Source organism: Triticum dicoccoides, chromosome 7A, assembly GCF_002162155.2.
Source record: "Triticum dicoccoides isolate Atlit2015 ecotype Zavitan chromosome 7A, WEW_v2.0, whole genome shotgun sequence".
NCBI lineage: Eukaryota > Viridiplantae > Streptophyta > Magnoliopsida > Poales > Poaceae > Triticum > Triticum dicoccoides.
The window spans coordinates 460,285,149-460,301,875 of record NC_041392.1 but is presented as its reverse complement, the minus strand read 5'-3'; positions in this window follow the sequence as shown (position 1 = coordinate 460,301,875).

Here is a 16,727-nt window from a genome sequence, read left to right as displayed (position 1 = left end):
GGATGAAATCTCTATCATATGTTTGTTCCGACTTATTTTGCAAGCCAATCCTTTGTTTTGTTTTGAATTATGGTTTTCGAGTTGCTTCAAAGTCAAATGTTGATTCCATACCTTTTCTAAGCGGTATTCTCATATTTCTATGTGAATACTAATCCTTCTCGATCATCGAGTTTGTCATGTCAATCCTTGTCAATCGGTGTGCTTCTCTTCAAGTGGATCCAATCATTCCAACATTCGCGAGATCAACTAAAGTCTTCTCAACGTTGTTGTCTCATCCGTCCCAAATTGCCTTTGTTTTCCCGCCCTCCCTCCCTTTGTTTCTTCAAGGACTCAGATTTCTTATTCAAGTATCCATGTTATCGATGGAAGTCTCTCCATTCTTTTTCCTTCATATTCTTATCCGGTGATTCTCATGAAGATGCTAAGGAAGCTACAAGTTCGATATTTTGCATTTTTTTCTTCTCCGGTGGATTCAAATCAAGCTTTGGTGTTTATCATATCCTTTTTCCTCGTTTCAAATGTCTTCTCATGCCGGTGCACCTCTTAATATTCCCCGCTTGCTATTCATTTGTTCCGGAGTGCTCAAGATATCTCGAAGATTCATGTTTCCACTCTGCTTTCGTTCAAGCTCTTTCGAGGATGTTACCTCATTCAAGCCATTTATTTCAACCGGTGTAATCTCTCTTTTAAATTGGTCAACGGTGTATCTTTTGAGTGGGCCCTAACCCACAGGTCTTTTCCTAGGATCTTACCTGACTCTTCTAATTTTTCCCGGAGCTTTTCTCAAATTTTTCCAAGTGGGACGTAAGAATGAATTATCATCAGTCAAATGTATTTCTCCAAGATCGGTCAAATTCTTTTCATCGTTGGCTCAACCTCTTCGCTTTTTATTCTTCCGGAGTGTCTAAATAATTCATGGTGGTGTTTCTCGTCGTAATTTTCAGATTTTGAAGACCGAAGAAGAGTTTCTCTTAAATCTTGCTCCATTCTTTTCAAGATTCGTGATTGTAGCTTGTTGCCATCATCTCATAATTTATTTCGTTTGTGAGAATTCTTTCACCTATTCGATGCAATTCAAGAGTCTTCTCAGTTTGATTATCCGGAGGCCATCATTTTGGGTTTATTCATTCTCAGCTTTCAGCTATCATTCTCCAAATCTTACCGGTGCATCGTTCAAGTGTTCTCTAATCAGCTGGTCATCTCTTCGTTCTCATATATCTAAATTCTTTCAAGCATCTTCGTTTATTTGCTAATCCTTCCCGGTGTTTCTTCATGTTTTATTCATTCTTTTTCAATTCTTACGGTGGTTCGTTCAAGATTTCTCTTCCCTCTTTATCATATCGATGCATTCGTGCTTTCCAATCCTACCGGTGGTTCATTGAAGACCTTCCCAAGTTGGCGCTATATCTATCTTCATCCTTGCTACAATAATAAGTTGTGTGCCAAATCCATTTGCTTGTCATCAATTAAATTGGTGAAGGATAAGCATAATGTAATTCTTATTCTTGTTTCATCCAAGTGATATAATTTCTTCTTTCCGGAGTGGTTCATCATATCATATTCTCGGTTCGAGAGGCTTTATCTTTTCTTCCGGAGATCCATGTTTTTCCACTTTATCTCGTCGCAAGCTTCATCTAGTCATTGCAAGGCTTCCACCTTATTCTTTTCATCCTTCATTTTGTTTGATCATTCTTTTATTACCGGAGTTCTTCATGGAGGTTATACATGGTGGTTCATCAAAGATGCAATTCCTTCACGAAGTGTTCATCGAGATTCTTTTCAAAGGAGCTCAAGTATTCTTCATCTTGCAATCCGGAGTGCAATTCTTTCTACCGTATCATTGGAGGTGGTATTATGTCATTCTTGATAATTTGAGTGCATGTTCCATGATTCACATGTTGTTAAGAATGAGGTATTTTAAATCTATCAACCTCTTCGTTGGAATTATCTTGGGTTATATTTCACCTAAAGCCTTCCCTAAGGATTGTTGCTATTTATGGTGCTCATAAATGACCTAAGTTCTTCATTTATTCTCCCGGTGCAATAGTTTCTCGTCTCCTTCTTGATATCAAGCAATCTATTGTTTCGTTAGTGGCAGAATTTCACCTCATAATTTTGAGATGTCTTCCATAAGCCCACATCAAGCTTATCCTTTCGTTGTTGATAGTCCAACAACTCCGTTCTAGCATCTCGTGTAAACGTGCTCTTTTAAGATCTTGTTTTCCTTCATTCAGTAAATTCATTTCTTTCATTTCTTCCGGAGGCATTGTGTTGTTGCTCTCTTCAACCCTTCTTCTTGTTCTTGTCAGGACCTTGTTCTTTTCCTTGCTTATCCCATTTAACCGGAGTGTCATTGTCGGTGTCAAAACCGGCGGATCTCGGGTAGGGGGTCCCGAACTGTGCGTCTAGGCGGATGGTAACAGGAGACAAGGGACACAATGTTTTACCCAGGTTCGGGCCCTCTTGATGGAGGTAAAACCCTACGTCCTGCTCGATTAATATTGATGATATGGGTAGTACAAGAGTAGATCTACCACGAGATCAAGGAGGCTAAACCCTAGAAGCTAGCCTATGGTATGATTGTTGTATATATTGTATATCTATCGACTAGCCTGGCCTCGGTTTATATAATGCACCGGAGGCCTAGGATAACAAGAGTCCTAGCCGAATACACCGGTGGGGAGAAGTCCTTGTCTTGATCGCCAGGTCTTGTGGAATCTTCCTTATATGCGGCAGCCGTCCGAACTGGCCCATGAGTATACGGCCACGGGGGTCCTCGGCCCAATCTAATAGATCGGGAGACGACGTGGTGAGTACCCCCTAGTCCAGGACACCGTCAGTAGCCCCCTAAACCGGTCTTCAAGTTAGGGACGCTCCTCGATTCTTCCGAACTATTCTTCATCTTCGGTTGCCGGTCTTGAAAACTGGTTCAACAAATCTTCTTTATCTTCGATCTTGAGGATCGCCGAAATGCATTCGACGAGTTTACACGTCGGGTATCCGAGGAGCCCCTTTAAGTTTCCGGCCTTTATCAATGCCTTGTTTATTTTTATGCCACACCTCGGGTTTGAAGTTGTTCCCGGGAGGCAGGGTCCTCTTGCGTCCGAGCTCCAACGCCAGACTGCATTCGAGGTATCTTTTGCAGCCGAGCACCAACGCCGGACCGCTTCCCAGCTCTAGCGCCGGAATGTATCCGAGCTCCAACGCCGGACTATGTATCCGAGCTCCAACGCCAGACTCTATATCCGAGCTCCAACACCGAAATATATCCGAGCTCCAACGCCGGACTGTGTCCAGGCTCCAATGTCGGACTATATCCGAGGTGTCATATCACCTTGGTTCAAAAAAGTTGAAGGAGTTTAGCCGAGCTTAATGCCGGAAATGCCCTCTATGGAGCCAGCTATTAGCGCCCGAGCTTTATGCCGGACTGCTTCCGAGGTGGTGCACCACCCCGACTATGGGCCGATTTTTTGTCAATATTTTTATTGGTGCAATTTATTCTCTGCCGAGATATATAGCCAGTAGCCCTCAAGGTGTGTATCGGTCTAAAACCCGAGATGCACATGAAGGATGACATAAGACCGCTGATCCCAGTAGCCGCCGAGACTTGGGTTGATTTGCAAAATCGGCTTGAGGATCAAGTCCTAGCTCGGCAGAATACTTCGGGACACAAAAGCGGCGTGCTAAGTCCTCAAGACTCAGGTTGGGTGCGGCCGACCAACCTGAGGATCAAGATCTCCTCGGAAACTATATTGCACATAAAATTTTCTGCATTGGACAAGCAATGCAGTAGCCCCCAAGACACTGGTCGGGTGGCAACACCAGATCAGGGGATCGATGTGCCCCTTTAATATTTGTAAATAATAAGCCCGAAGCCTAGTAGCCCCCGAGCCTTAATGCGGCCACGGGTGGCCGAATTAAGGATCAATATCCATAGTAAAATCACAAATTATGTGTAATGACTCTATGTATCCAAGTACTTTACGTCACTAATGCTCGGATCCGCATTGTACAAACTTTGTTGACCGACCATCGGCTTCCACCTCCTTGGCCAGTAGCCGAGGAGTGTTTGTCCTACTTTATAAAGCCTTTATGAGGGCAAAGATTTACGACAAACAAGGCAATCTGGCCACACGGTTTTATAAACAAAGGTACGCAGAGAGATATGTTATATTACTGTTTAACAGAAGAAATGTATTCCAAAGAAAATAGTCCCGCTATCGGTTCCTTTCTTTGGGTTGTCATGCTAAGCATGATCATGAAACCTCAGCTCGAATGTAAGAGCAAAATATCGAGGATTTAGTTTGGGAGGCTAGTTAATAGCCCCCGGTAGTGTTCGGCGACAGTCGAGGTCAAGCCGTAAACACTTCGGCCAATGTTATGAATGGCCCATCATAGTCATCGGATCGCTGACCAGTTTACGCTTATTGTGACAGTCAGTTTTCGGCTTTCTCCACTAAGGTGCTTAACCATGTGAGCTGGAAGCACAATCGCAGTGGTTCTCCCTTTGCACGCCTAGCCGAACAAAACGGAACGTAGGAAGCAAGTGCAGGAGCCGGGCAACCCAACTATTGACCGAAGACACAATTCGAAACCGATGCATATATAGCAATATCTGAGAATGTTTTTGCCGAATTCCTAAAGGTGTCCGGCGTTGCACTGCGAGACTAATGCTAGAAAAGCACAAATAGTTTAAAAGTGCCAAAAAGCTTGGAAAACCAAGAAACATCAGTAAAAACATGACATCCGAACAAGATCAAGTGTTCGGCCAATCCGAAAATTGGTCTTAGAAAAAAGAAGTGCTTCTGTCGTCCTTTAACATGACACATCCTATCTCAAGACTTCGAGCGGGTCAGCCTACGGCTTCAACCTCCTATCCCGAGGGCGGAGTACTTCTCATTAGGCCAGTTTAGCAAACTAAACTCTAGCGCCTTTGAGAGAGAAATTAGGCTCCCCGGCTAGTGACCGCACACTCGCGTCGAAAAAAGGAGTGATAAATAATAATAATAGAACTTTGCAACGGCTGAGAAGAAGAACACTTATTATAAAACGGCTCAAATAAACTTAAGAGCCCCCAAGTGACTTGGGTAGAAGAATGATTACATGTACTGAAGTACTTATATCATATCTATGTTCAACCGAACTTTAAACGCGTCTTAACCGACCGTCGGCTTCTCCCTCTTCGGTTAAGGACCGAAAAGTGTTATGTACTCCATCGGTCGAGAATATCGATGGTGTTTCCAATAACCAGGCAATCAGGCCATAAGGCTGTAACAGACAAAGCGAGCTCAGGGAACTTATGCTATATTACTGCGAAGAGTAAGAAGCATCTTCGAAGAAAATAGTACCCCCACCGATACCTTTCTTCGGTGCTCATTGTTATTATGAGACTTGTGCAATAGATTTTTTGTACTCATGAGTTCCATTGTGTGCCGACCATCATTGAATAACTATAAGAGCGCTAGCTTTCGGCTTCACCCAGTCTGAGGTCCGGCTCGGGTGACCCGATCGTGACAATCGCAGAGGTGCTCCCTTTACTCCCTAGCCGAACAATCGGGAACGTAGGGGTAAACACAGGAGCGAGGCAACCCAGCTTGCAAATCGCTTAAGTCAATATGGTGCATATTGTGGCGTAATACACGAACAAGGAATGAAGCCGTACAAGTATAATCATATGCAACAGGAAAAGCTTCATAAAGGAAGCCCCCAAGTAAACGGGGTATTTGAATTTATGTGTCACAAACAAAGTTTGGACAAGGAAATTTTTTAGAAGCAACTTTTTTCCAAAAAAGTATAATGCTTGGTCGAACCGAACGCAAGTTAAAAATTAAAGCTTTGAGCATGAAAGCGACTTAGCTGGTTAATGTGTTCGGTATTGATGACGCAGTCTGAGCTTGATGCGGGGCAAGGTTCCATCCCTCAAGCCAGTCCCGAGGTGGCGGAGCGGAGAGCTTGACACGCCGAAGTGGTGACATAGCACAATCAATGCAGACCGGCAGAGTGACGCCGAAGTCCCCGGATCATTTTCCCGTGCACAAAAAATAGTGCAAACCGGAGATAATAGTAATAATGATAATTAAAAAAAATTGTTGCATAATAAATAATTTATGCAAACTGAGTAATAAAAGAAATATGGCCTGGCACCGAAGTCAATGTCGATGCAGGGCGTCGGCGTGATGTGGTAAAGGCGTGGCAAAGCCTGAATTCGCAGGTCGGTCCGAGCTCCGAGTGCGGCGTTCGCCGGACTATGTACGGAAACTGACCGAACCACCATGCGACTGTCGTTAATGCGGCCACCATTTGATAGACCTGTGTACATATGACGGACAAACCAGAGTAATAATTCCTTGGGAAAAATGAACCCAAACAAGCAAAAAATACTGGGATTAATAGCACCTGGTTTATTTGTTGTAGCAATCCGAAGGAAGGTGATTCCTAAAATTGGGACCCGCTCCGCACACCCATTGCCCGATGGGCGATAAAACAACGGCATGGCAATGCTGGTAAAGGTTGACTCGCCGAGGCAAAGCCCTCGGCCCAGCTAACGTGACGGAGCTGGTCGGCTAGTGACGCCGAAGTGTCCGGAGTAGGTTGATGAAGAGATGGCGAAGCCCCCGGTCCAGCCGAGATGTCGAAGCCTCGATGTCAGCCGATGAGTCGAAGTAGGTCGGCGTGATGGACACCAGCTTGAAGAAGCAATAGTGCGGCCCTGTCGATGCAGGTCGTGACGTGGTCGATGCCGGCTTGATGAAGCGACCGTGCGGCGATTCCGGTATTGCCCGCTCCGTGTAATCCGTGGGGCAGCAATGTTGGTGATGATTTATCCTTCGCGATGCCAGGCTCTTGTTCGGCTTGCCGAGATGATGATCCGAAGAAGTTGAGCTCGGCTCAACAAAGTGACGCCGTGTCTAGCGCAGGTCGGCAGCCGTGGAGTAATATTGCCGGACTGGTTTGACACTAGCATGATGTTGAAGATCATGTTCAAAAGATCTTACAGTTAGTGGGATGTGTTCGGGAACAAAACACAATACCTCATACAAAACTTCCTTCAAAAGGGATGTCTGAAATCCTATTCATAAAAAAGATGAACTCGGGTCGGATTCGTTTTCGCGCAGAAAACAGATCCGAAAAGTGATGCACTAATCGGAAGGTTCCCGGAGTTTGGACGGTCAGATCGAGCCGAAATTTTGAGAGGTGGTAGATATAGCAATTTCGCAGCCGATCAACGGTTGGATCTTCCAAAGGACGTCCGAGATAGAAGCTGGACACCATGCCCTAAACTCATCCAAATTCCCGTCCAGATTTGACAGGGCTCCGGTATATCATGGATTGCCAGAGATTCCTCCATCGGAACTCGACGAAATTTTCCAGGGTTGTTGTAGACTCAATTCCGCACAATTCCACCAAAGCGATCGTCAAAGTGATACTCGAGGAGGTGGTGGTGGCAGATACGAGTTCGCTGTCCAAAAAATCAGCACGGTCACTTGAGGGCAATGCTGACGTTGAGCCCCCGAGCTCCATAGATGATTCCTCCGTGATCTTGATAGAGATCGGAGTTGATGTTTGATGAAGGCCCTCATCCGGACATGGTGATCCGAACATGGGGCACAATTCTTGGTCGAACCAAGGTAACCAGTCAAGCTAGTGACGAAGATGCCGAAGTCGCAGTTGATCTGCAGGCGAGCCATTGATCCTTTTGTCGATCACACAGCGGAACTCTCAATGAAAGAACCAATGTCGATGTCAAAACCGGCGGATCTCGGGTAGGGGGTTCTGAACTGTGAGTCTAGGCGGATGGTAAAAAGAGACAAGGGACACAATGTTTTACCCAGGTTCGGGCCCTCTTGATGGAGGTAAAACCCTACGTCCTGCTCGATTAATATTGATGATATGGATAGTACAATAGTAGATCTACCACGAGATCAAGGAGGCTAAACCCTAGAAGCTAGCCTATGGTATGATTGTTGTATATATTGTATATCTATCGACTAGCCTGGCCTCGGTTTATATAATGCACTGGAGGCCTAGGATAACAAGAGTCCTAGCCAAATACGCCGGTGGGAGAAGTCCTTGTCTTGATCGCCAGGTCTTGTGGAATCTTCCTTGTATGTGACAGCCGTCCGAACTGGCCCATGAGTATACGGCCACGGGGGTCCTCGGCCCAATCTAATAGATCGGGAGACGACGTGGTGAGTACCCCCTAGTCCAGGACACCGTTAGTCATGCCCTCTTTTCAAGTTCTTCCCATTCTGTCAAGTTTTGGCTCCCCTCTCAACTGGAGTGCCATCTGAAATCATTCTTACCCTTTGTGCCATTCTTTCAATAATTCCGGAGGTAGTGTGTTGTTGATTTCATTAAGAATCCTCTCATCTTGTCAAGTTCTTGTTAATTCCTTCCATTTTCAGTCGGAGTGCTGTGTGAATTTGTTCTCCCTTGTTCCTCTTTTTCTAACGAAGTGTTTTCAACTTTGTTCATCTCCGTTGTATTCTTTTCGCGAAATGGCTTAACCTTTTCAAGGTTCTTTGGTTTCACTCGTTTGTCAAAGAAGCAACTTAGTTTTACCTCTTCTCTTTCTCTTCCGTTTTCTCTCCGGTGCCATTCTAGATCTCGGGATGAGATCCTCTCATAGTGGTGGAGTGTTGTGACGCCCCGAGACCGTTGCGCCAGGTGTCTTCCAGTTATTCGCTGTCGTTGCCATGTCATTCGCTTGCATGTTGCATCTTGTCATGTCATCATGTGCATTGCATCATCATGTTTTCAAAACTTGCATCCGTCCTGGCCTCCCGTTCCTTCCGTTGTCCGTTCTGAGTCCAACCACACTTGCCCGAGCCCGCTGCACGTCCGAAATATTATTTTATAAGTGGCTGGAAAATGTTCTCGGATTGGGTTGAAAGTTGGCGTGTGGTCTTATTTTAGTGTAGATAGACCGCATGTCAAGTTTCATCGCATTCGGAGTTCGTTTGTTAGCCCAACCGTTAAACTATAGCGGCATTATAGTCGGTCTAACGTCGGACGTTTTCGGTCTCTGAAAACAGTCGCCGGGCCTCCCTCTCTTCTCTTCTCTCAGCTCGAGACCATCTACACAGCCCACTACCTACCGCCAGGTCCAACCTAACCTCTCTCGTCAGCACGCGGCCCTCCTCGCGCGCGCGTCCGATAGTTGTCCCGAACCCGACTCGGACTTTCGTCACCGTTGGATTCGGTTCATCCACAAACATCCCTAAAACATCTCCCTTTTCTTATTTGGACTCCCTACCTATCTATTTCTCGACCGTCCGATTACGATCGTAGGGACGAGATATCCCTAACTTAATCCCACTGCTATATATATAAACCATCCTACCATAACCTAACCCTAGACCAACTCCCTCATTTTCCTCACCCCGCCGCCAGCCAACCACCTCCCTCCTCTTTCAGCCACCTTCCAAATCCATCGAGCCATCCAGCCATGCGTCTTGCTCCTCCTCGATCCCCTCGCGCCCATGGAGCCCGAGCCCCTCAAGCAAAGCCGACCTCGACCTGGCCGACCGGAGCACCAGGTCATGCTGCAGCTCCCCGTCGCCTCCCTCTCCTCCCTTTCCCCCTCCCTATTTCCCTCTCTCAGCTCTCTCCCTTCTCTTATTCACAGGAACAGGAGACGCCATGAAAGAAACTACCTGCTCCTTGTTGACCGCCTCGTCGTGGAGTAGCTCACCGGCGTTCTTCGTTGTCCTGGCGCATCCGCCACAAAGACCGTCCGGATCCATGCGCTGCCTCGACTCCAACCTGTCGGAGTCGCTTCGCCGTTGGCCGAACCTTCTGCCTCGTATTCTGCGGTGTCGAGCACCAGCAGCTCGATCGTTCACATTGACCGAGCCACGCGCGTGGGTCAGCGCCGCCGACCTGAGCCCTGCAGGTCACCGTGTGCCCTTGATTCTCCCTTTTCATTTCTCCTGTACTTCCCTAGCTCTCTCTCTCACGCTGTCCGTCTCTCTCTGTGTCCCTTTCTTCACAGCATGTCGCGATGGCCGGCCCTGCCAAGCTCCAGCCCGCCGGCCACCATCTCCTGTCATATCCGCCTGGTCCCGGGCGTCTTCGTCGACCGCCGGCCATCCCTGCTCGCCATGCGCGTCGCTGCCGTCGCCTTCGTGCCGCAGCCCAAACGCTGCTCTGTGCTGCACTGGCTCCTTCTGTCGGGAGCAGATAGCGGAAGCCGTCCGTGCCCGTTGACTTCCCACGCCCACGTGTGCGCAAGGGCCTCAAGGCTAGGGGCGCCCAGCTCCTTCCGCTTACCCAGCCAACCAAGGGCCAACATCGCCATGGTCGCCGGCCTCTATTTTTCCCGCTGTGAGCAACTTCCTCCATTACTACAGCTTCGTTCTTTTCCTAGATCCGTTCTGGCATGTAGAGGTTATTTAGAGTTGCCACTAAGTTTTACCACAAGCATATCAGCTAGCCCAGTGGCTAGCGCAGCATCTATCCATCCCAAGGGTCCAGGGTTTGAGTCCTGGTCGGCCCCATTTTTTGCTAGGTTTTCCTATTATTTTGCACTCCCACATCTGTTGGGCCAGCCTTCCAGTTTCAGCCCGTATAGATTATTTCTAGGCTTTGTGAATTTCTGTTTTATCCAGAGTTTAGTGTATTGCAGAAAACCCCTCCATCTTCATGCATATAATAACTTAATAACCGTGCATCGGATTAAAACAAACTTAATATGAAAGTTGCTTAGAATTTTGTGTAGTTTCATAATATGCCTTTTTCATCCATGTTTAAAATGTTTAAAATGTTGTTTGCATATAATTTGCTCCTATGCCATGCTAAAATGATTTAATTCATAACTAAATAACTGTAGCTCCAAATTTAACAAACTTTATATGTAAATGGGGTAGAAGAATGCCTAGTTTAACATGGTGGATTTACTTTGCATGTTTAACAACTCTAAAATATGGTTTAGGGCAGAACAATACCAAACCTAATATATGCATATGAGGAGTTTCCGGACTTGTTGTTTTGTTGTTCCGGCCTCATTTAAACTTGCCTAGATAGATAGTTTCATTATGCTTCGTCTCTTGCCATGTTTAACAACATTTAATATTATGGGGTACATAAACAAGATCGAAACTAAATAACTTGAATGTCGTGTTTCGTCAATATGCAATAGAGTTGCATGTTGAGCTCCACTTAATTTGTAGGGTTGTTTGTGCACTTTGCCATGCCACGCCTCATTAAACCGGACATGCATCATACTTGTTTGCGTATCGTGCCATGCTTATGTGGTGGTTGTTTACTATGTTGTTTGCTTCTTTCCGGTGTTGCTTCTTCGGGTTGGTTCCGATAACGTCATGTTTGTGAGGATTCATTCGTCTACGTCCGTTTGTCTTCTTCATGGACTCGTTCTTCTTCCTTGCGGGATTTCAGGCAAGATGACCATATCCTCGAAATCACTTCTATCTTTGCTTGCTAGTTGCTCGCTCTTTTGCTATGCATATGCCGCGATACCTACCACTTGCTTACCAGGCCTCCCATTTTGCTAAACCAAGCCTCTAACCCACCTTGCCCTAGCAAACCGTTGTTTGGCTATGTTACCGCTTTGTTCACTATAGCGTTGCTAGTTGCAGGTGAAGATTGGAGCTTGTTCCATGTTGGAACATGGATATTTGGTTGGGATATCACAATATCTCTTATTTAATTAATGCATCTATATACTTGGTAAAGAGTGGAAGGATCAGCCTTATGTCTGGTGTTTTGTTCCACTCTTGCCGCCCTAGTTTCCGTCATATCGGTGTTATGTTCCCGGATTTTGCGTTCCTTACACGGTTGGGTCATAATGGGAACCCCTTGACAGTTCGCCTTGAATAAAACTCCTCCAGCAAGGCCCAACATTGGTTTTACCATTTGCCACCTAGCCTTTTCTTTCCCTTGGGTAGGCCTGCCCAAGGGTCATCTTTATTTTAACCCTCCCGGGCCAGTGCTCCCCTGAGTGTTGGTCCGAACCGAGTAGACCGCGGGGCCACCTTGGGGCAACTTGAGGGTTGGTTTTACTCGTAGGATGTCTCATCTAAGTGTGCCTTGAGAACGAGATATGTGCAGCTCCTATCGGGATTTGTCGGCACATTCGGGCGGCTTTGCTGGATTTGTTTTACCATTGTCGAGGATGTCTTGCAACCGGGATGCCGAGTCTGATCGGATTGTCTTGGGAGAAGGAATATCCTTCGTTGACCGTGAGAGCTTGTGATGGGCTAAGTTGGGACACCCCTGCAGGGATTTGAACTTTCGAAAGCCGTGCCCGCGGTTATGGGCAGATGGGAATTTGTTAATGTCCGGTTGTAGAGAACCTGAAGTTGATCTTAATTAAAATACATCAACCGTGTGTGTAACCGTGATGGTCTCTTCTCGACAGAGTCTGGGAAGTGAACACGGTGTTGGACTTATGCTTGACATAGGTTGTTCTAGGATCACTTCTTGATCATAGATTTCTCGAACGTGCTTTGCCTTCTCTTCTCGCTCTCATTTGCGTATGTTAGCCACCAAATATGCTAGTCGCTTGCTGCAGCTCCACCTCATACCTTTTCGCTACCTATAAGCTTAAATAGTCTTGATCGCGAGGGTGTGAGATTGCTGAGTCCCCATGACTCACAGATACTTCCAAAACCAGTTTGCAGGTGCCGATGATACCATGCAGGTGACGCAACCGAGCTCAAGGAGGAGCTCGATGAAGATCGTGTTCATCATATTGTTTCGTTTCCAGTTGATCACTAGTGGAGCTCAATTGGGACGATTGGGGATCTGTGTAGCATTTGGGGTAGTCTTCTTTTATTTTGGTTCCGTAGTCGGACCTTGATTGTATCTGGATGATGTAATGCTTTATTCATGTATTGTGTGAAGTGGCGATTGTAAGCCAACTATGTATCTTTTTCCCTTATGTATTACATGGGTTGTGCGAAGATTACCTCACTTGCGACATTGCTTTCAGTGCGGTTATGCTTCTAAGTCGTGCTTCGACACGTGGGAGATATAGCCGCATCGAGGGCGTTACAACCTTATTCCCCTTGAGCTGAGGACACACAGTCCTCGCCCAATCACTCTAGTAAGTCTTCAAGGTAGACTTCTAAACCTTCACAAACTTCGTTCACCGGTGATCCACAATGACTCTTGGATGCTGAGAACACGACACCTAACCGGCTGGAGGATTCACAGTCCTCAATTGTAACAAGTCTTCAGATCACGTAGACAGAAAGACTTCAGTGATGCCTAACACTATCTGGCTCTGGGTGTTTAGGGCTTTGTCCTCGCAAGGATTTCTCTCTCAAACGCTTCGGAGGTGGGTTTCTCTCAAACGACAAAAGCCGTGCACTAACTTTGAGCAGCCACCAATTTATGGTGTAGGGGGTGGTCTATTTATAGCCAGGAGGCAACCCGACCTGAGTTGTCCGGAATGACCCTGGGTCACTAAGGAACTGACACGTGTCCAATGGTTAGATTTCAAACACATGCGGCAGCTTGAGTTGGGCTACAAGTAAAGCTGACCCGTCCAGCTCTGGATAAGATTTGCTCTCATTGTTTTCACTCGAAGACATAGGATTTGGTTGAGCATCACTTCAGTCACACTGACTTTGTTCACTTGGACCCCACTTAACAGTACGGTGGTTCCTATGACTCACCAAAGAAGAAAAGGAAACTACGAAACAACTATGTCTTCGCAATCCATAGTCTTCATGCGATGTCTTCTCATGTCATAGTCTTCTCTTCACAAACCACCATTGTCATCAAACATTTTAGGGGTCATCCCTGGTAGGTAAACCGAATCAATGAGGGACTAGTACCTGTGTTATCCTGCAATTCTCACAAACACATTAGTCCCACAACCAAGTTTGTCATCAATACTCCAAAACCAACTAGGGGTGACACTAGATGCACTTACATCTCCCCCTTTTTGGTGATTGATGACAAACTAGTTGAAGTTTTCAACGGGGATAAAAGTATGTGAAAGTTTAGAGATTTAAGGCACTGTCTTCATAAGTAGCAAAAGGCTCCTCCTGAAGATGTGCATATAAGTAGTTTGCTCTTGAATGCAAATGCACATGGCAGGTTTTACTTGTGGAGATCCTCTTTAACCTATGAAGAAAATTCATTATGCATATAAAGATATAACGAAGATAATGACATGCACAATGAAAAATGGACGTCTGTGGAATGACTTCATGCGGAATTTATCATCGCATCACAGAGTGGCAGACAAAGTAGCAGATGACCATCAAGTTTAAGTGTTACAACCCAAAGAACTAAATATATCAAAAACGAGAGTTGTAACCACTTATCAAAAAAATATAGCAACCACCAATATGGACCCGCTTGAAGACTATCAACTCATATGCTTCTCTCCCTTTTGTCAGTAAGGACCAAAAAGGTTTGAAGACATAGAGCATCTACTCATTCCCATCAGGAGTAGATGAAGGAGCAGGGTCGATGTTGGAGTTTGGTGGTGCAGAGGGGCCTGGTGTAGTGTCGAGATGCAGTGAAGCCATGGCTGGTGAAGTGGCATCGTCTTCTTCTTCGACGACTCTCGCAACAACAGTTGCAGTCGAAGATGAATACTCAGAATCTTCAATGGGTGGAGTTCGACGCCAGCTTGCATTGCGAGGAGGAGTGGAGTCAAATTTGTAACCCTCAGTGAAGCCATCTCCGCGAAGATCTTCTTTAGGGCATAGAAGTGTGAGACTCTTCCAGGACCTCCTACAGGCTTCATGGGAAACAAATGAGTTCTTGGTGGCCAAGTTTCTGATGTGATTGACGTCCACCAAGATGCTCTGCATCTGACGCTTTAGCCAGTCATGGTGCCTATCTTGTTTTTGATGCAAGGCCACAAGAAGCTCCCGGTCATTGAGCACACGAGATCGCTTCCGAGGCCTTTGAGCAATGGTGCTTTCAATGGCTTCAGTAGTTGCACGATGAGGTGCACGTGTATTGCCAACCAGAGGATAGACACGAGTTGCAGCAAGAACTCCCTCAATTGGTTGTGAGAAGCTTTGGCGATCAACATTATGAAGATAAATTGGCTCCTTGGCAGGTTCAGGGTAGATGGCTTCGACAGACATATCAACCTCAGGCAAGAAGATAAGATGGTTGCGCGTAGAGGGCTGATAGTTGACAGAAGAGTGAAGTTTGATTAAGCGCATCACCCATGGAGCATAAAACTTCAGGCCAAATAGATCAATTCCAGATGCAGCAAGTTGCCTGATGAAGAAATCTTGAGCATTGAAGCTGATGCCATTGAGAATATAGAACACCAATGTCTTCATCGCGCCTTCAAGCTTGGCTACAGGAGAATGTCCTTTGACGGGCCATAGAGTTCGCCTTACAATGTGATAAATGGTTTGGGGCAGATACTCGAGGTCTTCGACAAAGAATTCCTTAGGATTCAGCATCTTGTGGTAGTGGCTTCATCATGCTGAGCATCCGACTCATGTTGGGCTCAAGCTTCTGAAATATGCTCTCCAGTGCATTCCTGTGTAGCTGAGAACCAGGTTCATAGAACTCACCTGGAGTGGGCAGGGAAGTAAGCTCGATGATATCCTGAGCTTTGGCTTCATGGTGCACATAACCTGTCATCCACTCAAGGACCCAAGTCTTCGGATCCCTGTTGTAGCCACAAATGTGAAGAGTAGTATAGAACTGCAGCAGAAGCTCTTCGTTCCAATGCTCTTTGTCAGTGACAAACTGCAGAAGGCCAACATCTCTGGAACAGTCTAGAGCTTCTTCCAAGTAGGGCAGTCTAGCAATGGCTTCACAATCCAGACGCATGTGAGGAAAGATCCGCCCTTGATTGTATAAGATACATGAGTAATAACTGCGCCGCTGAAAGCTCCAGAAGCGATCAGATGAGATCTTTGGCTTCGAGTACGGGTTCTTGGCACTGTCAAAGAATGTGTTGTGTGCCCTAAAGCTATTCACACTAAACGATCCTGGCGATGTTGCAGCATTGGGAAACCTTGGTAGTCTGGGCTTTGGCTTCTGACCTAAGGCCTGTGCTCCACATGATATTCATATTGTGGTCCAGGAGCAGTGGGAGGAACCAGAACATGCCATCTGATAGTGACAAGTTGGCCGCGATCAAATGCCTGCTCAATAGTGTGAGGCCTTGGGGGTGGAACTGCAGCTTCGGCATTGACTGTGGCTTCAGGTTGCACACTAGCTTCAGGTGCAACATTAGCTTCAGGCGCCATAGTATTTTCAGCCATGACAACACCATTGGCTTCAGCAGTGTTGTTTGTGGCCGCCTCAATGTTTTCAACCTCCTCTTCAGTAAAAGGAGGGTCGGGCACTGACACGTTCTCCTCGAGAATAACTTCTTGAGTGACTGGGGGTGTGGCAACTCTTTCTTCTCTTCTTTCTTCTTCGGCTGATGCAGCCGGAATGTCTTTAGCAGCTTTGGCTTCAGACTCAGAGACATTCACAGTAGCAGTGGCTTCAGGAAACACTTCGCGTGCTATTGAGCTTTGTTGCACTTCTCCCTCTGGAATGCTCGACATGACGACCTATGGCCTAGGGCCTTTGCGAAGCCTGCGGAGTGCGGGCGACGCCTGTGGTGATGGAGTGGTCTGGACCATGTAGTCGTCGTCAAGCACCGGAGTGGTGACTTGAGGTGGTGGAGTACTGGGTGTGTCTTCATTACTTGGGGTCTCTTGTTGAGGGCAATCTGCCCATGAAGCATCCTGAGCAATTGGCGTCATGGGACGACCAATGCTGAT